At 44.0% G+C, this 27,290-nt stretch overlaps 1 long non-coding RNA gene across 2 annotated transcripts in view; it reads right to left on the bottom strand.

Moving 5' to 3' along the window:
• The window catches only part of LOC121014963 (uncharacterized), a 118,614-nt gene that overhangs the window by 43,658 nt on the left and 47,666 nt on the right, over positions 1 to 27,290 (bottom strand). The window contains exons 3-4 of one of the 2 annotated variants that reach the window (XR_005783538.1): positions 17,002 to 17,110; positions 16,171 to 16,428 (exon numbers count right to left, since the gene is read on the bottom strand). This is a non-coding gene — a long non-coding RNA (uncharacterized LOC121014963). Of the gene's footprint in view, positions 1 to 15,916; positions 16,429 to 17,001; positions 17,111 to 27,290 lie in introns of those variants that run through there. The other variant, XR_005783537.1, reaches the window with a different exon arrangement.

Raw genomic sequence — 27,290 nt, 5'->3', positions numbered from 1 at the left:
CCTGTTTTCACGTATATTATGACTAGCTTTTATTTTTATGATATGTTACTATATCACTCTATTCATTTTTTATATAAGCCACCTCAAAGTCATTGTGAAATTAAGCTAAGTATAAATAATAAATTATACAGCATATACTTATTGTGGTAGATAATAAAAAAGCCCATAAATTTTCATGCGTCCTTTTATCATGGCCTTTGCCAAATGCCTTCTTAACTCCTCCCAGGAGGCAGTAGAATCTATCTTCCCATCCCTTAAATGTGGGCTCGTTTGGGGACTTGCTTTAGCCAAGAGAATATAGCAGCAATGAGAGTATGCCAGTTCTGAACTCAAGCCTTGAGGCCTTAAATGTTTTTTTTTCTCTCTTGGATCCTTGAGACAGCGACATGAATAAGCCCAGTCTGCCTTTCTGGAGGATGAGATACATAAAGACCACTGGTTCCATTGTCCCAATCAATAGCCAGCCACATCCCAGAAACAAACACCTAGATGATCTGTCACTCACACCAGATTCGTAAGGGTGCCCAGCTAAAACCAGAAGAACTATCCAGCTGAGCCCAGCCTAACTAAGCTAAATAAATGATTGTTTTCTTAACTAAAGAAGCCATACTACCTGTTAAACCTATACTCATAATACCCATTAGCACATATGTGCTAACACTGCAATAAGTAATTTGCTTACATATTCCCAGGTGTCCTGACTTTTGATATAGACTTCATTTTACAGCTGATCCTTACAGAAGTTTAGTGAGTCACCTTTCTTCTCCTAGAGTAAAATAGATTGACTTATTGAATTACAACTACAGGAAATGTTAGTTCAAGCTCCTTAGCCACAAGCTTTAGATTTTCTATTTCACTTATGTACTTTCCCATTTGACCTCCAATTAAGCAGACCAAAAATAAATATATATATATGAAGCTTCAAAAACTTGTATAAATCTTTCTTGTTTTTGCTTCAAAGGCAACCTTAGAACATTGAAAGGAAAAAACAAAGTCAAGTTACACAGAAGGGCTGACTTATCAGGGGAGGTTTTGCCCATCTCCTGACAGACTTTGATTAAGTACACTGGAAGCCATGTGCTCTCTCAAGAATGCAGCCTGTTCTTGGTTGCCTGAACATCCCTGAAGGGTACTCTGTAGATCACTCCTTAGAGGGCCTTGGAGAATACAAATTACTCACTTGGAAATTTATGGGATGATACGTCTTGAGAATGTCTTTGAAGGTACCCAAATGAACATTCTGTTTTCCTGACTACAAAACTCAGTACCAAATCACAGGCCAAATTCTGTTTATTCTCCTTGTCTTTGTCCACCAAGCATCCCCTCCCCAATGAACAGACATAAATCAGCCTCCCAGTGCCAGAGTCTAACAACTTCATGAGGGATTGAAAAAAAAAAAAACAAAAAAACAAAAAAACAGTGTCCTTTCATGTTGGCTCTGCAATGTATAACCTGTAAGACTCAAGATCTCCTCCAGCAAAAGAGACAGGTTAGGCATTCCAGTGGCTGGCTGAAGGTTATGTTATGTAAGGATGAAATAAGCTGAGAGAGAACAGAATGTTCCTCAGTAATCACATCTGTACTCAGAAGGGCAAGTACAAATTCATCAACTAAAATCAGCAATAATTAAATATTTCTACTCGATACCCAAAGGAAAAAAGATGTATTCCATTTTTTTCTCACATTCATTCTGCCTCTGGTTCTCACTTTGCTTCCTGTTATTGTTTCTGAGTATTTTATCTACTCTATCAATCCCTTCCTTCTTCCAAGGACTCCGTGTGTGTGCGTGTATGTGTGTGGGTGTGTGTGCATGCGTGCGCATCTGGGTATACACACAGGGAGCAATGGGCTTTAGGGACAAGGGAGGCAGGAATGGATGGACCCAGAGAATGAGGGGGATGAACTCGCGTAAGTCTAAGAACAGTAAAAGCCATATGATATAACAATATACCCAACTGAATAACAAATTCAATTTATGAAACTTAGGAAGGACTCAGTTATAATGGGCCACGTTAAATTTGATTGTCACAAATTTTCAAAAGAACTGTCCTTACATCTCACTTCCTACTGTGACAGTTCTAAGTCAATTAATTAACTAAGAGCTCTCTAGAATTGGCCCTCTGCCAGCTAATCCAGCCTACCATCTCTACTTTTTTAGTATTGAATATAAATTTGTATTCTTCACCTATTGTGCCATATCAGACTAACCTTCTGGCATTTCACTAACACTCATTAAGGTAAGAGTGTGTCAGCCTCCTACGATAACTGAGTGCTTCAACTGAGGGTTCCACTGTGGTGCTCGTGATGAATAGGGAAAGGGCAAGTGACCCTGGAAATTCAGAGGAGAGATGGTGCTGGAATGTGGAGAAAGGCAAATACCAGAAATTAGCCTCCTGCTTTTATATCTTGTTAACTTGTTGTATGGTGTCTTGCTAAAGGAAAAAATTCTCCCAATTGTTAGTGGTAACAAATATTTTATTATTTTATTCAATTATAAAAAGTATATATTTAATTATAATATGTTTATATATTGTTTTAATACTATCCTAAAATCCAAAGAAATGCATTATTGAATTTTATTTTTACAAATTTGAATTTATACATTTTTTATAATTTAATGAAATGGAAGATTTTGGTTTTGCTGAAACTAAATCATCCATGTTGGATCTATTAATACAAGGATGCAAGTGCATGCTTAAACTCATTTTTTTTACTTGAATCGTTTACTTTTTAAGTCTTCATTTAAATTCTGGTTAGTTAACATAAAGTGCGATATTGGTTTCAGGAGTAGAATTCAGTGATTCATTACTTACATGTAACACCCAATGATCTTCCTAACAAGTGCCCTCCTAATGCCCTGCACCCCTTTAGCCCATCCCCCACCCACTTCCCTCCATCAACCCTCAGTTTGTTCTCTATAGTTAATCTCTTAGGGTTTATGTCTTTTTTTTCCCCTTCCCTTATGTTCATCCATTTTGTTTCCTAAATTTCACATGGGTGAAATAATATGGTATTTGTCTTTCTCTGACTTATTTCACTTAGCCTAATATAATCTAGCTCCTTCCGTGTCAGTACAAATGCAACACTTCCTTCTTTTTGATGGGTAATATAGTAATATTCCAGTGTGTGTGTGTGTGTGTGTGTGTGTGTATACATATATACACACACACACCACATCTTCTTTATCCATTTATCAATGGACATTTGGGCTCTTTCCATAATTTGGCTATTGTTTGTAATGTTGCTATCAACATCAGGGGGTATGTATCTCTTCAAACGAGTGTTTTTGCAACCCTTCAGGTAAATAGCTAGTAGTGCAATTGCTGAGTTGTAAAACAGTTCTGTGTTTAACTTTTTGGGGGAACCACCATATTGTTGTCCAGAGCGACTGCACCAGTTTGCATTCCCACCGACAGTGTAAGAGGGTTCCCCTTTCTCCGCATCCACGCCAACATTTGTTGCTTCCTGTGTTAATTTTAGCCATTCTGACAGGTGTGAGGTGGTAACTGATTGTGGTTTTGATTTGCATTTCCCTGATGAGAAGCGATGTTGAGCATCTTTTCATCTGTCTGTTAGCCATCTGGATGTCTTCTTTGGAGAAATGTCTGTTCTTGTCTTCTCTGATTTCTTCTGATTTCTTCACTGGATGATTTGTGTTTTGGGTGTTGAGTTTGATATATTCTTTATAGATTCTGGACACTAACCCTTGATCTGACATGTCATTGGCAAATATCTTCTCCCATTCTGCCAGTTGCCTTTTAGTTTTGTTGACTGTTTCCTTTGCTGTGCAGAAGCTTTTTATCTTCATAAGGTCCCAATAGTTCAATTTTGCTTTTGTTTCCCTTGCCTCTGGAGACATGCCTAGTAAGAAGTTCCTGTGGCCAAGGTCAAAAATGTTGCTTCCTATGTTCTCCTATATGACTGTTATGGAAAAGCTCTCCGTTTTTCCCATTGGATGATATTAACTATGGTTTTTTTTTTAATGTTTATTTTTTATTTTTGAGAGAGAGAGACAGAATGCGAGCAGGGGAAGGGCAGAGAGAGAGGGAAACACAGAATCCAAAGCAGGCTCCAGGCTCTGAGCTGTCAGCACAGAGCCTGAAGCGGGGCTCAAACCCACTAACTGTGAGATCACAACCTGAGCCAAAGTCAGACATTTAACTGTCTGAGCCACCCAGGTGCCCCTTAACGGTGAGTCTTTCATACATGCCCTTTATGGTGTTGAGGTATGCACTGTCTATCCCTGCTTTGTTGAGGTTTTAATCAAGAATGGATGCTGTATGTGGGGAAAGGCTGTTTCTGCATGTATTGAGAGGGTCATACAGTTATTATTCTTTATGAATGTAGTTTATCACATTGATTGATTTATGAATATTGAACCACCCTTCAAGGAATATTGAACCACCCGATCAAGGAATAAATCTCACTTGATCGTGGTGAATAATTCTTTTAATGTACAGTTGTTGGATTCATTCTGCTAGTATCTTGTTAAGAATTTTTGCATCCATGTTCATCAGGGATATTCTCCAGAATAGATCACATACTGGGTCACAAATAAGGCCTCAACAGGTACAAAAAGACTGAGATCATACCACACATATTTTCAGACCACAATGCTATGAAACTTGAAGTCAACCACAAGAAAAAAATTTAGACAGACCATGAATACATAGATGTTAAAGAGCATTCTACTGAAGAATGAATGAATGAGCCAGGTAAATTAAAGAATAAAAAAAATACATAGAAGCAAGTGAAAATGCAACAGCTTAAAACTTTTGTGATGCAGCAAAAGCTGTCATAATAGGGAAGTACAGAGAAATACAGGTCTACCTCAAGAAGCAAGAAAAGTCTTGAACACAACTGAACCTTACACCTAAAGGAGCTAGAAAATGACCAGCAAAGAAAGACTAAAGCCAGCAGAAGAAGAGAATAATAAAGATTAGAGCAGAAATAAATGACACAGAAACAACAACAAAAAATAGTAGAAAAGAGCAATGAAACTAGGAGCTGGTTCTTTGGAAGAATAAAATTAACAAACCCCTAGCCAGACTTATCAAAAATAAAAGAGAAAGGAACCAAATAAAATCACAAATGAAAGAAGAGAGATCGTAATCAACATTTCAGACATACAAATAATTATAAGAGAATATTATGAAACTTATATGCTGATAAATTGGGCAACCTAGAAAGAAGATGGATAGATTCCTAGAAACATATACATTACCAAAACTGAAACAGGAACAAACAGAAAATCTGAACAGACTCATAGCCAGTAATGAAATTGAATCAGTGGAGTGCCTGGGTAGCTCAGTTGGTTAAGCATCCGACCTCAGCTCAGGTCATTATCTTGCAGTTCATGGGATTGAGCCCCACGTAGGGCTCTGTGCTGACAGCTTAGAGCCTGGAGCCCACTTCTGATTCTGTGTCTCTCTCTCTCTCTCTCTCTCTCTCTCTGCCCCTTCTGCACTCACACTCTTTTTGTCTCTTTTTCAAAAATAAATAAACATTAATTAAAAAAAGAAAGAAATTGAATCAGTCACCAAAAATCTCCCCAAAAATTCAAGTTCAGGGCCAGATGACTTTCCAGGGGAATTCTACCATTTACAGAGTTAATACCTATTATTCTCAAACTGTTCCAAAAAATAGAAATGGAAAGAAAACTTCTAAAGTCATTCAACAAGGCCAGCATTACTTTGATTCCAAAACCAGACAAAAACCCCACTAAAAAAGAGAATTACAGGCAATATCTCTGACTTAAATCTTTCACTTTCGAAAGCTAACAAGTCATTATTTTTATTTTTGTTAAACAATTTAACAAATGTTTATTTATTGGAAGAGAGAGAGAGAGAGAACACATGAGTGGGGGAAGGGGAGGGAGAGAGAGAGAATCCCAAGCAGGCTCTGAGCTCAGCATGGAACCCAAAGCAGGGCTTGATCTCATGAAGCGTGAGATCATGCCTTGAGCCCAAATCAAGAGGCAGACGCTTAACAAACTGAGCCACACAGGAGCCGCCCAAAATTTAATTTTTAGTCATCAATTTATTAGGTCGATGAGCCATTTAAAACTGTGTACCCAAAAGCAATACTGGGGAGAAATATTAAATTTCTTTTTTTTCTTTTTAGAGAGAGAACGCATAAGCAGGGGAGAGGGGCAGAGGAAGAGAGAATCTTAAGCAGGCACCATGCTCAGTACAGAGCCTGATGTGCGGCTCGATCCCACGACCCCGGGATCATGACCTAAGCTGAACTTAAAGAGTCAGACACAATGGAATGGGCCACCCTGATACCCCTAAATTTCATTTAATTAAAAAGATTTGCATGCATTTTTATAACTCCCCATTCTGCCTATGAACTTATCCATGGGCATGAATACAAAGATGGGCATCCACTGCCAGGCTTGTTAGCAGAATAATCATGGTGTGGACCGCTGTGACTCAGGCCTTGTTGACCTAGGCTTGTCTTGGCTGCCATTTGCTGAGAGCATTCAATTTTGGCAAACACAAATGCAACTTCAGACATGGAAAGTGACTAGCAGCACTCAATTACAAAGTAACTGTTCAACGTCCAGAATTGTTTATAGTAACGTGGGTGAACACACAGAGCAACAATTTTCATAGAAATCCTATAGCTCAGAGAACACATCCATGTTTGCAAAACAACTTCCTAGTTTATTGTTTTGCCTGGGACTACCTGGCCTTGCTAAAAATCTGCTATTTAAACACTGGTAATAAGTTTTTGAAATTTAGAAATGTAACACAGAGAACTCACTCATCCAGTGTGACTGAGGAAGGAGGAGTTATATAAAGGCAGCTGCTAACTGAAGTTAAAAAGATTTTCTTGTTCAAAAGGGCTCCTGATTTCGATTTACTTTTCTGCCTTAGATAACACAAACTAAAAAGTTCAAAATGTAGCTACTGTAAGAAACAATAGTTCGAATGCTTTGTATCTGCGAACCAACATCCAAAGACTATTTTCAAGTTCATATATTTCTGATCAAGACAAAGCCTGCTCCCTCGTGGAATTTTAGCATCTCTTGAGGGGAAAAATCCTTTGTTTCACAGAGAAATAAGAAAATCACAAAACTAAGCAAAAATATTTTATGTTCCCTTTAAAAAGTTAACTTAAAAATCCAAAAGACTAGTTTCAGTCCTGTTAGATGGAAATTGTCATGGGATGGGTGTTTGCCCACCAGGGCAATAAAAATTCTGTATTAAGCACCTTATTTCACCTGGTGCTCCATTTATTCTCCCACAAATGTCTAGCCTGTACAAGTACCCCATAAACATACACACCGTCCCCCCCATCTTGCTGTAGCTTAAGTGTCATCGTCTCCCCCAGTATTCTACTTCCCTGTAACAAAATATGTAGACGTGATAGCCATGGGGTATTGTTTCCTGGCACTAAGTTGAAATAATTCTGGCAACCGTGACCCCAGAGAGATTTCAGAGATTTCACCATCTGAGTGGCTGGCCGAGTTGCCTAAGAGCACAGACCAACACAATAGCTCAGAGGATTACTGCAATATTGGGGAAAACATTCCAGAACAAGTCACCGGTATTTACAGTAATAGCTTAAAAATGTTTCCAATATGTAACTGTGTCTACTTGACTTAAAGAAGAACTCTATTATGGAAGTATTGACCTATATAACTTGGCGTGTTTGTACATGTATCAGGATAGGTAAGGATGTGCACTCCAAGAACAAATCATTTGGTTTATTTTGTAGAAACACGCATTTTTCTTTTTACCAAAATCTGTTCTGAGAAGAGATTCTTGTGGCGGGGGCTGCTAGTTGCTCTCTACTCTCTGTTCTCACCTTCTTTTTGAGCAATGCGATTTTTAACAGGCACATGGCTGCCCTAATAGATGCCCTGTTACCCAGCCTCCCTTGCAGCTGAGCATGGTCCTGTGAGGAAGGTCTGGTCAATGAGAGGTAAACAAAAATGCCACAGAGCAGCTCGCGGAAGCTTGCGAGACAGTCGGCTCACACATGCCCTTTGCCTTTTTTTCTCATCCCTTCACCCCTCCTGCTGCCTGGGAACAGATGCCACCTTGGAGCATGAACACGAGGTCATGCTGCACAGGAAACAGCCCGGTGAGCTGTTTTCTAAGGATTTCCTGGAGCAGAGCCACCCTACCAGCCCCACACTATTTTATTCTACCCTTTTCCATGAGAGAAATTCATGCAGGTTTCTTGAGCTCTTTTGAGTTTCTGTAACTTGGGCAAGCAACTTTTCTGTTGCTCGTACACACACCTAAAGTTATAGGATGTGACTTGGTATGAAGCAGGCTGCTAAGTTCCCATCTGACAGACCACAAAGATATAGAAAAATACAGAAGGAGGCACGAAAACTACTAGGAACAATAAAGAATTTTGAACAGGTGCCTGTTAAGGCGAGGGTGACCATTTAGATGGAAAATAGAGAGAGGATCTGCCCCAAGTCGACACAGGATAGGACGAGGGTGGATCAAATGTCCAGAGCTGTTTGAAAAGCCTGGTGGGCTAAAAGGAGGTAATCCAGGCCCACCCATGGCCTTGTGGTAATAAGCTCAGAGGCTGGAAGGGAAGCCTGGCTGGAAGGGACTCTGAGAAGCTATGTGGGCCAGGCTTACACCAGCCCAGCTCCCGTTCCTTGAAGCTGGTGCTGCTTGCTCTAACCTTTGACCCCCTGCACAGCCCCACATGGAGGAAAGGACTGGGCAACTGCACTCTTGTTCCTCTAATGCCCCCACTGCAAAAATAACCCCCAGCTGCTCCAGTAGTGCTGGAGGGCATGGGGACCAGCCCGACTTTACACTTCACACTGGAGTGCTGAGAGCAAAGGGCAACCCACTCAAGCGAGCATCGGATGCCTGAAGCTTCCCCTTCCTTCTCCGAGTGTGGCAGCTGCAGCCAGGAGACCCAGATCACGCTTGCAGTCCCAAATACTTGGTAAGCACACAGGAATTGCAGCAGAGGAGGTAGCCATTCCTGGGTGCCCAGGCTCCCCTCGAGAGGGAATGCAAAGTCAGGGACAGAGAGCTGCTAAAAAAAAAAAAAAAAAAAAAAAAGTCCACGGAAAGCCCCCACCTGTGGGGAAGTCAGAGGGAAACTGAACAGGCTCCTGTCTGCCCCAGCGTCAACCCCAGGAAGGGACAGCTGCTGTGACCTGGACATGATAACAAGGAAACAAGCCAGAACAAAAGTTGCAGGAACTGGAGCCCAGCAATGTCCAATAGATGTGAAAGGCACGGGGTCCCTCTTTAAGAACGGGGTGGGGGCAGCAAAGACGAGGGAATTGCCCAGATAAGCCAGGGAAGATGCTGTTGTTTTTCAGTTTACTTATTTATTTTGAGAGAGAGCATGAGGAGGGCAGGGGGAGGGATGGAAGGAGCGGGGAGGAGAGGGAGAGAATGAGACAGAAGGAGAGAGAATCCCAAGCAGGCTGTGCACCGTCACCACAGAGCCCAACGCAGGGCTAGATCCTCCAAACTGAGAGATCATGACCTGAGCAGAAACCAAGAGTCAGATGCTTAACCACCTGACTGAGCCGCCCAGATGCCCCAAGATGCAGGTTTTTAAGTTCCACACTATCTCAAGGTAAAGGAATTTATTTTCAACAGTTGGTTCAAGACCCTGCTTCATCACTTTCTTAACAGAGCTCAGACATATTCCTCTCTGAAGGGAAGACACACTTCTGTGCTCCAGGGCCTCCTTTGAATGTGGAGACTTCCCCTCTTGTAGCTTTCTAGACACTCAGGCTAAGAAGGTAAACACCTCCTACAGAGACAGCCCTTTCCATTTCTCAACCTGACGGTCTCCCATTAATTTGTACGTCGCTTCTGTGAAAGTGACCAGCGTCTCTCTCTGCCTGGTAGGCAGAATAGTAACTAGAACAAGCAGACGGAAGTGCAAGGGCACCCAGCAAAGTATTGGCAAAGTGCCCGACTCAGGATGCCTGTGTCAGCTTGATAAGTCCTCCAAAGCACCATACTATCGTTGCAGAGTGAGAACTGCAGGGTGGGGAGAGAGGTAGGGACGATGCTGATGATGCAAAATGCTGGTAACCTTGACTCACCCAGTTTTTAGATTCATCAGTTTGAATATCAAGAGACTTCCTTTTCTTCTGTCTCTCTCCCCCTCTTTCCCTTTGGTCAGCTTCTGGAGCTTTTAAGCACCACACCACCTGAAAGCATGCTCTTAGATTCTCTCCAACCCACAGACTGACAAGGTCCTTGAGTATTAGATCATTTCCTACTGAAATAATATCTGCTCACTCTCCACCTCAAACGGCACACTCTCAAATTTTCTGAAATGAAATCAGCAAATATTTATTGAGTACCTCTCCTCGATATCCTGAGTGTAATCATGAGATCAGGAAGATACAATGGCTATCTTCGAGGAGCTCATGTTCTATCTGGGGAGGACACACACACACACACACACACACACACACACACACAGTAACTGTTCAAAGACAACAACTGAGAAGACACCATCAAGGTTTCATTTGTTATTTTTCCAAAAGCATGGACAAAAACTGTTGTATTATTTAGATGAAGGAGGGACCTTCAGCCTAAGTTTGCAAAGAAGGCTAAAGACTTCAGAAACCAAATAGGACTGTGATAGCATATGGCGTAGGTTAAATTGTGTCCCCCTCCCAAAATTCCTATGCTGAAATCCTAACCTGAGGCCCTCAGAATGTGCCCTTATTTGGAGACAAGGTCTTTAAAGAGGTAATTAAGTTAAGATGAGGTCATGAGTATGGGCCTGAATTTATCAGTAGGATTTGTATTCTTAAAAGAAAGGGAAATTTGTAGACAGAAGCTCAGAGAGATAAGACAATATGAAGAGACACAAGATGCCCATCTGCAAGCCACAGAGAGTGCCCTCAAACAGACATGTCCCTCACAGCCTTCAGAAGGAAGCAACACTGCTCCCACCTCGATTTTGGACTTCTAGCCTCCGGAGATGTGAGTGAATATGTTGCTAGATTGCTTTTTAAGCCACCCGGGCTGTAGAACTCTCTTATGGAAGTCTTTTCAAGTGAAAAGAATACCACTTGACACACAGGTCAGTTCTGAGTAAGCACAGGAGGATGAGGAAAGCCTTACATGTGAGTGAAACAGCAAAAACGAAGTAAGCCAATCAGAACGCTAGGCATAGTCTGAGACAAGCAATTTACCTAAAGCAAAATGTTCATGTAGGAGCGTGGCAGAACACAGCTGGTCAGGTTAAGGAGTCTTCAGGTCTGTGTTCCACACTAAGGAATTTGGAATTTATTCTAAAGGCAGAGGAGATGTTTGGTGGCATTTCATTGGGGGTCATGTCCTAATAGCCATGGTGTGTTAGCAGGTCGGAGAGCAAGAAGGATTAGAAAAAGAAGCCTAGAAGAGGGTTGCTCAGTTCTTTTTTTTTTTTTTTTAACGTTTATTTATTTTTGAGACAGAGACAGAGCATGAACGGGGGAGGGTCAGAGAGAGAGGGAGACACAGAATCGGAAGCAGGCTCCAGGCTCTGAGCCATCAGCCCAGAGCCCGACGCGGGGCTCGAACTCACGGACCGTGAGATCGTGACCTGAGCTGAAGCCGGACGCTCAACCGACTGAGCCACCCAGGCGCCCCAGAGGGTTGCTCAGTTCTAACAGGGGTTCCTAAGCTTGACTGCAAATTAGAATCACCTGGTGCAATTGCCTGACTGATGGACCCACCCCCGGATACCCGTGGCATCACTCTGGGAACTTGTCATGTACCTCGTGTGGCACAAAAGACTTTGCTGACTTACTTGAGGATCTTGACCTGGGGAGATTATCCCAACTTGTCTGGGGGGTCGCGTTGGGGGCTAAATGTGATCACCAGTATCCCTGCGGGAGAAACGTGAGATGCAACCTAGAACAAGAAGCAGGCGATGTGACGTCTGAAGCAGGGGGAGAAAAGGCCACATGATGGGACCACTTATGAAGCAACCAAACAGCTTCTAGAAGATGGAAAAGCCAAGGAAACAAATTATCCCCTAGTGCTTCCAGAGGGAGAGACAGTTTTAAGTTTGGCCCAGTGAGACTCATTTTAGACTTCTGGCATCCAGAACTATAGGAAAATAAACTTGTGTTCTTTTAAGCCACTAAGTTGGCGGTAAGCTTGTTACAGCAGTCATAGAAAACGAATATACCTGGGGAAAATTTATGCAAGTTTGATATCTGGGCGTTTTTCCAGAGCCACTGAACCTGAAGGTGGTCCAGGCATTGCTAGCATCTCCCTGGTGGGCTGCTAAGTCGAGAGCCTCTGAGGCAATAGGAGGCAGTATCCAAGACCTGGAGCAGGAACCATGCTGGAGCAAGGAAGAAAGAAATGCTCAAGATATCGTGAAGAACAAAACAGTTGGGATCTAATAGGCTATGCAGCTACCACACGGAGGGAAAGAGGCAAGAATCAAAAACGTATCAGCTTTAGAACCTATGTACACAGAGCACCCAGGCCTTTCCGAGGCTGGGGAAGGAGGGCAGGTATGCTATGACCAGGGTGGGCTTGTGCTCAGGTACTCATACAAATGTGCAGTGAGAACTGAGGAGAAAGCAGGGCTGGAGACAGGATTTGGGAATGATCAGCAGAGGTGGAAGTGAGGAAGAACAGAACCATGCCTCTCCCATACAATCGTCAAGAGTGAGAAGAGTGAGGAGACAGAAGCGTATTCATCAGGTTCTCTAGACAAGTAGAACTAATAGGATATATACACACACAGAAATATTTATTACAAAGCACTGGCTTACACAGTTATGGAGGCTGAGAAGTCCCCTGACCGGCTGTCTGCAAGCTGGAGGCCCCAGAAAGCGGGTGGTGTGCCTCCAGTCCAAACCCAAAGGCCCGAGCACCAGAGGAGCCCATGTCCAAGAGCAGAAGACGATAGAGATCCTGGCCCAAGCAGAGAGCAAATTCACCCCTCCTCTCTCGTTTTTGTTCCACTCAGGCCCCCCAACAGATTGTATGATGCCCGCCTGCATCAGTGACGGCTACCTTCTTTACTCAGTTTTCGGATTCAAACGCTCCCCTCTTTCAGAAATATCCTCCCAGGCACACCTCGAAATAATGGTTTACCGGGTATCTAGGCATCTCTTAGTCAAGTTGACACAAAATTAGCCATCACTAGAAGGTAAAGTCAGAGTAGTAGAAGGAGCTTCTGGATTATAACATAAAAGCGTGGTGGTGAGGTAGCGTGAGGGTAGAGGGAGCAAAGCATGCTTGGAAGGTGGAGAACACATCATCATCACGTGGTGCACAGACGGCAAAGAGAAGGAAGACTAAGAAATGATGGCTGGTTAAAGGTTATCTATCAGTGACCTTTGAGAAGGCAGTTTCAAGGGTATAGAAGAGGTGGGAGCAGCAGTCAGATTCCTGGGCTACAGGAAGGAGTGGGTGAGAGGATGTGCAAGCGGCAGTAGAGGCTGGCTTTGGGGGCTCTAGCAATGACAGCAAGCCCAAAAATGGAGTTACAGCCTAGCAAAGCAGATGGAGGTAACTTTGCATAATGGACTCTGGGGTCACACAGACCTGGCGGCCCCCACCCCAGCTCCTCCACTGCCTAAAACCTGCATTAAGCAAATTGTTTACTTCTGTGTAGACTCAGTTACCTCATTTAAAAATAGCCACAAGGGGCACCTGGGTGGCTCAGTCTGATGAGCGGCGGACTTCAGCTCGGGTCGCGACCTTGAGGTTCGTGGATTCAAGCCCTGCTTTGGGCTCCGTGCTGTCCGCGCATAGCCTGCTTCAGATCCTCTGTCTGCTGCTCCCACTCTCTCTCTCAAAAATACACAAACACATAGGGGCGCCTGAGTGGCTCAGTCGGTCAAGCGTCCAACTTTGGCTCAGGTCATGATCTCACAGTTCATGGGTTCAAGACCCGTGTCCGGGCTCTGTGCTGACGGCTCAGAGCCTGGAGCCTGCTTCGGATTCTGTGTCGCCCTCTATCTGTCCCTCCCCCATTTGCACGGTCTCAATCTCTCTCTCTCTAATAAACATTAAAAAAAATAATAAACATATAAATAGATATCACAATTACACGTACACCAAAGAGTTGCAACAATCAAATGAAAGAGAATAGGTAACTCGCTTATTTTAACCGTCTGGCACATTGGAAGTGCCAAACATTGGTATTACAGAAGAGATCTGGAACACCACTTTCTTATCAACAGGTTTGCCAGGTAAGATACAAGACTCACAGCTAAATTTTAATTTCAAAAAAAACCCCACTTTTAAATATAAGCATGTCTTCAATATTGCAAGGCCATACTTACGCTAACAACCTACCTATTGTTGGCATCAATCTGCTGCTGTAGCAAATCACCACAGTGAGTGGATTAGAACAACACAAATTTATTATCTTACAGTTACAAAGGTCAGCAGTCTGACATGGTTCTCGCTGGGCTAAAATCTCTATCAGCAAGGCTACATTCCTGCCGCAGGCTCTAGGGAACAATCCATTTTCTTACCTTTTCCAGCAACTGAGGCCCACCCACATTCCTTGGCAAGCCGCCTTCTTCCTCCATCTTGAAAGGCAGCACCATTGCAGCCCTGGCCTCCCTTAGTCATAGCTCGCTCTGATTACAGCTGGCAGTCTCTCCACTTTTAAAGACTCTGAATAATTGGGCCCAGCTGCATGATGGAGAAGACTCCTCTTTCCAGGCACATAAGCTTAATCACAGCTGAGAGTCTTTCTGCCATGTAATACACTCACAGGTTCCAAGGATTAGGAGATGTACCTTTCTGGGGGTAGACTTTGCTCCGCCTACCACATCGTTGATCTGAAATTCTAATTTAACTAGGTGTCCTGTTGTTTGCTAAATCTGGTGACCGTGACCCTACCTACAAAACTTCCTTTCATTGATTGGGGAAAGAATGGCTTAGTTCCTCCAGCCCTAGAATCCCAACTACACCTTGTATTCTTGCCATTTTGCAATCTTCCGTAGGCATCTCCCTCCACGCTGTGTTATGTAAGTGGGTTTGGGTTCAAAAGTTTATGAAAGAAGTCTCTAGCTATTGGGGGAAAAATTGAAATAAAAAATTATGTAAAGAGAAATTCTACTTTATTGCAACTTTCAGTATAAAATAAGGTTCTGATTTACATAATAGGATTTAGTAAAGAAAAATAGAAGCTGTTCTAGGTATTTCAAGCGGGAGGAAAAATTTAATACAAGGAATTGGATGTGTACAAAATTCCTGGGAGGGCTGGAAGAGGCAAGGGTGGGGAAAGCCACAAGCTTTCAAATATGTGGCTAGCTTCAAGAGACAGGAAGTTTCAGGGACTAAAGGAAACTGCTGCTGGTGATGTCATCTGCTTCCAGCTCTGAGGAGGATGATTCACAGGAGAATAGGATTCTATACAAACTCTGATATCTCCTGACACCCACACACCTGCCCGCTCCTGACCGAAGAGCAATAACGTGGCTTCTACCCCTCTTCTCCCTTCAAAATCTCCTGCCAATACTTCTGGTCATCAGCATAGGGCTTGAAAACTACCCATAAGGGACACTGGGAAATGTAGTTCCCAGGCTTCCAGCCCTAACAATAAGAAGGAAGTGCACAGCAGATACAGTTAAAGAAACAGAACTCAAAAGAATTGAAAGCAGAAAGCTTTCGCCAACGGAAAAGGAAAAATCATGATTTTATTATTGCAAGATACCCAAATCCTTAAGTATGTATACCCAGCTGCAACGTGAAAAAAAAATTTTTTTAAGTTTTTGTTTTTTATTTATTTTGAGAGAGAGCAAGCAAGCCCTCACGCAGTGGGGAGGGGCAAAGAGGAAGAGAGAGAGAGAGAATCCCAAGCAGGCTCTACACTCTGTGCTGACCCCAGTGAGGGGCTTGATCTCATGAACGTGACATCATGACCTGATTCGAAATCAACAGTCAGGTGCTTAACCGAATGAGCCACCCAGGCACCCCCAACTTTTTCTTTTAAAACAATATTTTGTTCATTTGCTGTGGCTGTCCCATTGTCTTCTGGGTTGTCCTTCCCCTAGGATTTCACTGACTACATACTCTTGGCCATCATAATTTTGTTTTTCCTGTCTAAGGTGGTAACTGTAAAAAGAGGAATCTTGGTAAATATGTTTATTTCCCGGACTAATTCCTGACTTTTATTATCTATTGCTGTGGAACAAGCTGTGCGCTAAAACTTAGTGACTTCAACAATCGTTACCTTTTTTGCAGTTGTGTGGGCATGGAATTCAGGGAAGGGCTGGGATCTTCTGCTCTCCGTGGTGTCAGTGGAGTCACTCAGCTACATTCAGTAAGTGGCTGGCAGACTTCCAAAGGACTTCACTTACGTCTGGTACTTTGGTGCCTCTCCATATGGCATCTCTCTGTCCATGCGCTAACCTAGACTTCCCCACAGTTCGGTCTCAGGTAGTTGGACCTCACACATTGTGGCTGGTTTCCCAGAGGGAGAAAGCAGAACCTGCCAGGGAACAAATCCCAGAATGTCACTTCTGCCATATTTTACGGGTCAGAGAAAGTTGCATTGGAGAGGAGGAAACATGAGCTGTACCTCTTGAAGGGGAGAACAGGAAGTGTGCACAGAGAGGGAAGGAATTGATTGGTGGCCATCCTTGCACACTGACTTGATTCTATTCTCCTAACTACTAACTTCGATTCTTACTCTCTTAGATTCTATCCTTACCTCACAGTTAGGAGCATGCTGTTCTGAGCCTTAATTTTCATCCTGTTTCTTCTTATCCATCAGTGGCCTCTTTTTGCTTATGTAGCCTATTAATAATAAGTGCTTGAGCAAGTAATTGAGATATATGTACATATATATGCAAATATAGTACACGCATGTTCCATTCCAATCTATTTGTTAAATATGAGCTAAGTTTAATGTCTTCTTTTTTGTTTTAATAAACAAAAATATGAACAGAGATCTTACGCTATGTTTTTACGCTTCACTCTGAAGATCATTCTTCCATTTTAGTCTCATCATGGCTTTCTTGAGTTTCCTCATTAATTCCCTATCCAAGCCTCTTCTACGTACCTGCAAGATGACTTCAAGATCTGGCTTCTTCTTTTATCCTCTTTATTTGCTGAGATGTATCAGATATCTAATACAGCTTGACTTTGTTCCACATTTCACAGTAGGTATTCTAAGAAATAAATATATAAATTATATATACAGTATGTACCAAAGCTGAGCATTGCCAAAGCTTAAGATTTATAGTGGGGTAAAGTAGGTTTGTTGTTGTTTTTCTTCTTCTTCTTCTGTTTTTAAGTAGATCTCAGGTACTCTCATCCATCTTTAAAAAAAAAAAAAGTCAGGGGCACCTGGGTGGCCCAGTCAGTTAAGCATCCAACTTTGGTTCAGGTCATGATCTCACAGTTCATGAGTTCGAGCCCCGCATCAGGCTCTGTGCCGACAGCCTGGAGCCTGCTTCAGATTCTGTGTTTCCCTCTCTCTGCCCCTTCCCCACTCACACTCTGTCTCTCTCTCAAAAATAAATAAACATTAAAAAAAAATTTTTTTTTTAAATTAAAAAAAAAGTCATTTGGGGGGCGCCTCGGTGGCTCAGTTGGTTAAGCATCTGACTTAAATTCAGGTCATGATCTCAATGGTTCATGAGTTCCAGCTCCACATCGGGCTCTGTGCTGACAGCTCAGAGCCTGGAGTCTGTTTCTGATTCTGTGTCTCCCTCTCCCTCTGCCCCTCCCCTGCTCACACTCTGTCTCTCTCAAAAATAAATAGTAAGCATTATTTTTAAAAAAGTCGTTTGGGAATTAAACACTGATGACAATTCTTTGTGTTCTCTCACAGAGTGGAAGAAAGAATAATCTAAGCTTATGCATGCCTTTTCATCTCTGTGTCCTCAGAGTTCGAGCACAGATGCCAGCAAATAGTAGGTGCTTAATAAATGTTTGTTATACTAAATGCTGGCCCCTTACATTTACCGATCCAAGTGGAAATGTACACTTTGCTTCACAATTACTTATCAAGAAATTCTGAGACACATAAATATGTGCTTTCTATAATACAAAAACAAAACTCAGATCATCCTCAAAGGTATCAAATAGAAGGTAAAGAAGAAACAAAAAGAGATTGGACAGCACACTTATAAGTACTCTATCCTCTTAGTTGTAAGTACAAATTAATTTCCTTCTAATCTTTCCAAAAAAAAAAAGTATGTGGGGGTGTGGAAACAGAAGACGGTGGGTCTTAAGGCAATGAGCAAGGGTCAAAGGATTTTTAATCATCCCTTGTGATCTGTAGTGCATTTCTGTGCCAGGATTATCTCCCAACAGGCCTCAGAAGAAAAGAAGAAGGAGGCCAGCTTCCTTTTTTTTTTTTTTTTTTAAATTTTTTTTTTCAACGTTTATTTATTTTTTGGGGGACAGAGAGAGACAGAGTATGAATGGAGGAGGGGCAGAGAGAGAGGGAGACACAGAATCGGAAACAGGCTCCAGGCTCTGAGCCATCAGCCCAGAGCCTGACGCGGGGCTCGAACTCACGGACCGCGAGATCGTGACCTGGCTGAAGTCGGACGCTTAACCGACTGCGCCACCCAGGCGCCCCGCCAGCTTCCTTTTTAATCCAACATGAAGCTACATTGTGCAGAACCCAGATGTCTAGGCTGCAGAAGCCTGTGACAGCTTCAGCAGGAGCAAGGAGAAACTGCTCATGGGGCAGGAGAACCCCAGAAAGCCTATGGGCCGCCCAGGGCCTCCCTTGGGGCAATTCCGGTGCTTCTGGCTGCCAGACATGATGCATACCTCAGGTCCCTGAGGTATGGCCTGGGGGGGGGGGGGCCTCTTCCTCTCTCCTCTTGTCTAATTTAACATGGTTTCTTTCTGGCTCCCCTCAAGCTTCAGAAGGGAGTGCTTGCCTACTTGACAAAGTCCTATGGAACTTTCTTACTCCCTATTTCGAAATAAGCGCTGGAGGCACTGTGTCAGGCAAGTGCTGAGAAGCAAGAAATGTGTGCAGGGTTGTGTGTGTGGCTTGGGGGCTGGAAGGGAACCTCGCCACTGACTAGAGGCCGTTTGTTCCTTTCATTTCAAGCTCCTGTTCGTATTGTTTTCACCAAGACATTTTTCTTCCCCAAATGCAAAAACTAGAGCTACACGGCCCATCAATCTCTGGTCCTTTTTATACGAGCAAACTCTGGACTCACTATGGCTAGGAAGCAACAGCCCAGCTCCCTCCAAAGGTGCTGACAGTTCACCTCCAGGCTCCCTTCCAGTCTGTAGGCAGGGAAGGGGGGGATATCTGCTCTGGGGCAGTAGCTTCTAGGGGTTCTGCCCTAAGGTACAGAATAGTTACCCTTACTGAGACTTGTGGTGGGGGTGGGGAAAGGATAGTGACAAGCAGGTTTCAAGCCTGCCTATCAGTCATTTACAGGGAAGACATTCCTTTTAGATTTTCCAAAGTCTACGTTCCCTAATCCGGGCCCTTCTCCCAAGTCTCTGGGCCTCAGCCCTTCATAAGTGAAATGAAAAGGCTGGGCTGGAGGGTCTCCTGACTGCTCTGACCTCCTCTGATCCCATGACCTCCTCATTATCAGGGATGACCGAGACCGGCAGAGACCCGAAAAATCCAAAAGAATGGAAAACCCCCAGATCTAAATTTTTTCACCTTAGAATATCATGCTTTTCTTCTTTTTTAAGTTTATTTATTTTGAGAGAAAGAGACACAGAGAGAGAGACAGAGAGAGAGGGACAGAACGAGCAGGGGAGGGGCACAGAGAGGGGGAGAGAGAGAATCCCAAGCAGGCTCCACGCTGACAGCGCAGAGCCTGACACAGGGCTGAAACCCACAAACCGTGAGATCATGACCTGAGCCGAAACCAAGAGTCCGACACTTAACAGAAGGAGCCACCCAGGCGCCTCTAGAATATCATTTCTTGAGTTGGAATGTGCATGTCCTGAATCATGGAGACACACACAACAAAAGGTCTGACTCTGGTGGTTTACCCATTTCTCCATCCTGCCCTCTGAAATCCTGAAAATGTCTCTGCTCACCTTTCCAAATATAACTGACTGCTTAAACTACAACCGCTCTCCCTTCCCCCACCCCAACTTGTCTTTCTTATTTCTCTCTTGAGTCAGCCCTGTCCCACTGGGAGTGGGGGTGGTGCTTGCTTTAAATGCCCTCTCTGTCTTTCATCTCTGCACCCATTTTTTTTTAATTTTTTTTCAACGTTTATTTATTTTTGGGACAGAGAGAGACAGAGCATGAACGGAGGAGGGTCAGAGAGAGAGGGAGACACAGAATCGGAAACAGGCTCCAGGCTCCGAGCCATCAGCCCAGAGCCTGACGCGGGGCTCGAACTCCCGGACCGCGAGATCGTGACCTGGCTGAAGTCGGACGCTTAACCGACTGCGCCACCCAGGCGCCCCTGTGCACCCATTTTTTAAATGCTAGCACACATATATTTAACAATACAGCTTTACACAGAATGCTAAGAGGACTTTTCTTCGTATTTTACAGAGAGACATGAAACATATGGACTTTCTATTAATATTCACACCGTGGCACAGCCAAATCTAACTCCTAAATAGATGCATTACAGTTTGTTTGGAGTGTAAAGGCTTAACAACAATAATGAAGGGAGGAGCAAGACTAATTTATTTTACATAACTGAATGAGAGATTAATTTAGGAAATAGTAAATACAATTTAATATGGTCTCCTGTGCCCTGAAGTAGGTGGTGCCAGATTTGGAGGGGTCACTGCTATGTCCAGATAATCACAATCTCTCACTGTGCCATCTCTCCTTTTGTTCCTTGTAGAGCTCTGTATGGATAGGCTACATGTCAATTATTCCCACGTTACAGATGTGAATACTGACTTAGTGAGACAACTGAGTTGCCCAAACTGTCAAGGCAATTTAAAGGGTGAATGAAGGGGCACCTGCATTTGGTTGAGTATCTGTCTGACTCTTGCTTTCAGCTCAGGTCATGTTCCCAAGGTCATGGGACTGAGCTCTACGTAGGACTCTGCACTAAGCATGGAGACTGCTTAAGATTCTCTCTTTCTCTCTCCTGCCCAACTTGTACACTCTCTCTCTAAAATAAATGAATGAATGAATGAATGAATGAATGGTGAGTGAAGACTTCCAAGGCTTCTGATTCTTAAACTTCCATCCACAGCACTGTTTAAAATATGGATGATCTTTCTGAAAGAAAGATCACTTGTTTTACCTTCTCTGCTCACCTGTTCCTGGATTGAAAGTTGGGTGAAAGTTGAAGGAAGGGGAAAAAGAGGTCAGCTCAGGGTTAAAACTCTTCTCAAAACAATTTGACCCTTGCCCGGCTGTGCTCAAATGCTGCTTCTGCTTCCAGGATTTGTAGAAGCCCATAATCACAAAAACTATCGTTCCTTTTCTCACATGTAGCTGACCAAAAGTGTGTGGGCAGAATCCAACACACAGGTCACCTTTCTTTTGTCTGAAATGATATGCCACAGCATTCATGGGGTAGGACACTGGGTGGGACATCTCTGTACAATTTCATCATCTTCCTTGCCTTGTGTCCTTTAGTAGATGTATAAATGTTAGAACTCTTGCTACCAACTAATGAAAACTTTTCATGTTTAATGTGAAATGGAGAAAAACTTACAAACTTGAAGTAACAAGAATATGAATTTAGGAAATATAGTGATGTTCTCATTTATTCGAATTCAACGAATTCAACAATTTAGGGAAAAAATATAGTTTCAGCTCTGTGCACAATGTACCGGTAGTTTTATGGGGAGAGACCTATTGTGATTTGTTTCAAAATTCAGTTAAAAATATTGCTGCCCAGTTTTATTTGGGGTTCATGTCAAGGACTTTTTTTGTCATGGTGCTTTTTTATTGAGGCCCTGAAAAGGTCTACAGATATTCAGAGTATAAAGGAGGTCTTAGAAAAGCAAAACAAAAGAAAAAAAGAAAAAACCTCAGGAATGCTAGAATTTTTTTATGAAAAATACTAAACAAAGGGCTTCTCACATTATTTAAACAAGATGAGCTGAAATGTTTATCAGTCCACTTTGTATTGAAAAATTGCAGATCCTTTTTTTTTTTTTTTTTTTTAGTTTTCTAAATCATTTTTTTTTACAATGGTTTTTATGCCCAAATGACAGCATTTCATTCTCTGAAGGCCTCTGACCTGATGTGAACTAAACTTCATACTGATATGGCCGAAGCAGTTTCTGGTTCTCTATTTTGGAGGGATTGGTGAGGGAATATTTCAGGGTGGTCACATCGAAAAGTTTGAAATACCCCAGCATATGTGAGCAAAACTTCTTCCGTAACTTGGAGACAGATAACCTGAAGAGCAGAATGAAAAGACGTGCAAACAGGAGATTCTATTTCAAGGTGTCCCTACCTTTGACCAAATGGTCATTTTTTTAGCACAGTTATCTGGTGATATTACCTTGGCAAAAAAGTGTGATAATTTTGAGTTCTTTTAGTGTTGCTGGTGGTTTTAAATGTCTTCCCGGGCCCCCCCCCCCCCCTGTACTGTGTTTCTCTCTGTTGCTTTCCTCTCCTCCAAACACACACACACACACACACACACACACACACACTCCTACTGGGAAACTTCCCTTTCCTTTAAGTCTTCACCCCACTAGAGCTGGTTGTTTGGATATTGTCATTAACTGAATTGCCTCATTTTTGTTAAAATTATTTCATGTAATCACTTAAGATGTATATTCATTAGAAGCCTGTTAAAATAGCTTTTAAATCGAATGGATTTCAAAGGCTTCTCTATGCCTCAGTTTCCTCATCTAAAAAAAATGGGGATAGTAGCAAGAGCTCTCTCAAAGGAGGCTGAGAGAACTATAACGAGAAGATTCCAGGAAAGCCCTTATTAGGTGCTCAAAAGCTATCTGATGTGACTGTTCTAAATTCAGACAGGCATCTTTCATTCTTTGGACCAAGATCTTGCTGGACTAAGGTTGAGGGTATGTGAAGATGCTGAGATGTGCTTCCTTGGACAACTCTGAGAGGAGGCAGGGACAGCATTCAGTCACCCAGTTTATGGTTACCTACCCTTCAGGGTATCTTCCAGTTTCCCTCGGTTTGACCTCACTGGAAAAGGATAAGCTTTCCCTTTCATCAAGGAATAAAACGATGTTCCACTTCTCTGCCAATCCCAAGCTCCATACTGGCCCAAAGTGTGAGGGGAAAACGTAAGCCTCCTCCTCCATGTTAATTCAAATAGCTGCATTAAAGCAGCACACAAAAAGCAGGCTTTTCACTTTGATAAGGTCGCCATTCATGGGGAAGGTCAGAGACTCGGGATAAGATTTGCACCAAGAGGGTCCCCTGGCTGCCTCAGTTGGTTAAGCTTCGGACTCGGTTTCAGCTCAGGTCATGATCTCATGGTTCATGGGTTCAAGCCCTGCATCAGGCTCTGCACTGACAGTGTGGAGCCTGCTTGGGATTCTCTGTCTCTCTGTCTCTCTCTGCCCTTTCCCTACTTGGGTGCTTTTTCTCTCAACATAAATAGATAAACATTAATAAAAAAAAAAAAGATTGGCATCTAGAAACAGAATAAGATTAATTGGCCATTATTTATGGAAGCATCCTGTACCAGCCCAATCTTGCCACGTAAAGGGAGTCACAGGCCCCCTTCCCACCCCTTGTCATCAGGGGAAGGAAGTGACAGGGATCTGCCAGGCATCTTGGGATGCTATGTGTGTTTGCAACTTGAGACGGGATTTCTCATCTCTCTCTTGTTCTTGTTTTGTACGCCTGCTGCCAAGGCATCTCTGACACAACCCACCCGAAACCTCTTCCAGGATCCTCTGCCATGTTGTCCCTGGAGCTGCTTTGTTCCTTTCTGTTTCTATTTCTCAGAATGTGAAAATTCTCTAGCAAAAGGTTTTTTATTTTGTCATGCTCAAGGTCTCATGTTTTTGTCAAATAGGGAACATCAGGAAGTCAACTGCTCGCTCTCCCTCTCTCTGGAACTCAGCCAGTGCCACACCAACATGGAATTGGAACTCCTGAACTCAAGACCCATGCTTTGTCTGCAAGCGTATCCAACCTGCACCCAGCACCAGAACTTTCCTGAGATCCCTGCCAGATGGGCAGAAGTCAAGATCTAGCATATACGAGGCGAGATCTACATCAGGACGTCACAGAAGGATCAATGAACTAAATTCATCTCCCTTTCCTTCTAATATCCTCCTGAAAAATAAAAAAATCGCCTCTCAGCCACAGAAGTTAATGCTAACGAAGCAGTCGGCTTGGGTATGTACTTCACTGTCTTCTGACTGCAGACCATGAGCTCAGGACTTCACCTTCCTCCCTCTCGCTGTCCTCATCTGTCACAGTGACACAGGAACTGTACATCTCCCTGGCTCTTCTTTTAGTCTTTTGCCTCCTTCCTTCCAGGTTGAACCCCCCCAGGTGCACGCGGTCGATGCTCAGCCTAGGATGCGTGATGCCTGACCTAAACACACCTTTCTTGGAAGCTTCCTGACTTGACGCAACCACCTTGTGATCACCCAAGTGGAACCTCTGGCAGAGGAGTATGAGCGGCTGATCCCTGAGCACAGGACTGTGAGCTCCAGGAAGCGAGCGTGCACTGCGTGCAGAGGCATTCCCCGAATAGTTTCAGCTGGGGAGGATGGGGCTGTGACTCACGTCCCCAGCGCACGTCTCCTAAGCGGCACGGAGTGGGCGGGGACGCTCACCCTGGGAGGGGGGCGGGGATCACCTGGGGAGGTCAGGCACTGGGGCCGGGAGCACTGACTCCTGCACAAGGGCAGCCAAGCTGACTCACAAAGGAAAGCAAGAGGGCGATGACCAAATGTGAAAGAAGCAAGTCGCCTGTGTCAGGGAGGCTCTGAGAGAGACAGGAAGCATGATCAGCTGGAACCAAGCTCAGAAAAGGAAAATTCAGCGCGACTTCATGCCTTTGTTCTCGCTGAAATTTATCAAGATGCGCCTCTGCTGAGCGTAGCACTGGCGATTCTGAGAAGCCAGATGCAGCCGTCCCCTGTTCCTGGGTCCCCGCAGTCAAACGTCTGCAGGACCTGCAGGGAGGGAGAACCCTGGTTCAGCCTAGCTCCCACCGCCAACATCTTTCCCCCCCCCTCCTTGTGATCACTAGAGCTGACATCTGGTGACAGCTTCCCCAGTCAGTTTTATGGGCTGTGACCTGCCAAAGCGTGGTGGCCAGCTGAGGGAGACACTCTGCTCCCCAAGATAAGAACCCAGGCACCAGCCTGAGCCAGGCCAGAGGAAGAGGCATATGTTCTCAATGTGTCTACCCAACAAAAGACACATTTTTTTTTTTTTTTTTTTTTTTTTTTTAACACAAAGACCTCCTACACGCTAGCTGTGGTCTGTTCGCTGAGCCCTGGCTATATGGCAAACTGTGTGTTAAGAATCTGGTGCACATCATCACAATTCATTTTTACAACAATCCTAAGAGGCAGATTCTTTTAGTGTCTTTGTTTTGTGGATGGGGAAACGGAAGCACAGAGGGGTAGATCAATCTGCTCTCACCACATACAGCTATTTGTGTCACGTTTGGAATTTGAACACAGGCCCTGCCCCCTCCTGGTATGATTTTGTTCAGTCCTGACCATGATGATGATGATGATGGTGACTTAAGTCTTGGGGAGTGAGGATGTCTTTTGAGGCTGTGTTCTCAGGAGTCTCTTGGTCAGCCTAATGTGGTCGTTGGGTGAACAGGAAATGGTGGACTCTTGAATTCTTAGAGACATTGGCTCCATCCATCTAGGGCAGGCTGTCCCAAGGCCCACCCTCAGGGTAGGATGCGGTTAAAGTGTCCCTGGCTGAGTAGCAGGTCTGGGTGGAAGTCCCCAGGCAGCACAGGGCAAGGGGCCCTCTTGATGAACACGGACTTGATGAACACAGACCTGCTCTGTTCCCTCAATGCCCTGAATGTGGTGGACCTTCCGGCTATGCAGGGCGTTTCTACAGAACTCTCCAGGAAATGACAGAGAGGATAGCCTGTCATTGGAGGTGTTGCTCTCAAGAGAGACAGCAACCTTTAGTCCAAAAGTTCTGAAGCACCAGTGCCCTTAAAATCAAACTCGCAGCCCAGGAATTGGCGTGCTAGCAATTTCCCCAGGCTGTTTTGATGTAAGTAGCTCTTAACACTATTCTTCATGAAACATCACTTCGGGTCTTACATGCCACACGATGTAGGTCGTCTTCCCAGTTAAACAGAACATGCAAAGTGGACACTGAAAGTTTCCCTGTCAAACGAGAGCCAACAGCTTTGGTGTCTTGGCTAAACACTGTATCTTTCTAGGGCATTTTACTTTTGAAACAGAACTGAAATGCTTTGCTCACAACCAGTGCAGGTGAGTGTTCTTAGAGGGAGTGGGGGTGGGGCAACAACCTGTGATGCCATCAGTTGCTTTGAAGAAAAATCACAGGAAAAGAATATGGAAGTATGAGTGGCCTGGGCTACATTTTGGAGGGGGGGCTGTGGTGAGCCGTTTCCCAATGGTGCTGCAAAACTAAAGATTTTCAGGTGTAAAAACAAGTATCTGGAAAAGGAGGGCCTATAAGGATTTCTGCCTCAGAGGGTGGCTTCTACATCCAAGTTCAGACGTGGGGGGTTTTCAGGGTAGAGGGGGAAGTGTTCCTTTAATTTCCCACCCAGCCTCCCTCCTGCTTACAGAAGTAACAGGCTTGGCCTGGGCTGTGATATGAAAAACATCATGAAGGCATGTGGCCCAGAAATTTCTCTCCAACCTGCCTGACACGTTATTCATATATGGTTTCCCTTTGCTTCGGGGAGCACTGGGAACTGTAAGATCACCCACATGAAAGTGCCTGAGAAGGAACGCCGTACTCCCTTTGTCATCTGCCATCTTGGTAGGGATTGCTTACATACCCTGGCAGTTAGCTGAGAGAATGAAGGCAGGTAAGGAAGGATCGGATGGACAATGGGATGGGAGAGGGTGAATGAGACCAGACAGGCCACCTCAAGGGGGTATGTGTGCTCTCCCATGACAAAGGCCAGTTTTGTTCACTCCCTTCATCCATATGATTACAGGTGGAACTATCCCTATCCTCCCCACCAAAAACCATGAGCTCCCTCTCTCCAGATTGCCCCATTCCTTAGATTCAATACTCTAATTAAGAGTCCAAATAGGGGCGCCTGGGTGGCGCAGTCGGTTAAGCGTCCGACTTCAGCCAGGTCACGATCTCGCGGTCCGTGAGTTCGAGCCCCGCGTCGGGCTCTGGGCTGATGGCTCGGAGCCTGGAGCCTGTTTCCGATTCTGTGTCTCCCTCTCTCTCTGCCCCTCCCCCGTGCATGCTCTGTCTCTCTCTGTCCCAAAAATAAATAAACGTTG

The sequence above is a fragment of the Herpailurus yagouaroundi genome, unplaced genomic scaffold (genome assembly GCF_014898765.1).
Source record: "Herpailurus yagouaroundi ecotype Mexico unplaced genomic scaffold, PumYag 29, whole genome shotgun sequence".
Classification (NCBI taxonomy): domain Eukaryota; kingdom Metazoa; phylum Chordata; class Mammalia; order Carnivora; family Felidae; genus Herpailurus; species Herpailurus yagouaroundi.
Note: the sequence above shows the minus strand (reverse complement) of the source record. Positions and strands in the feature narration are given on the sequence as shown.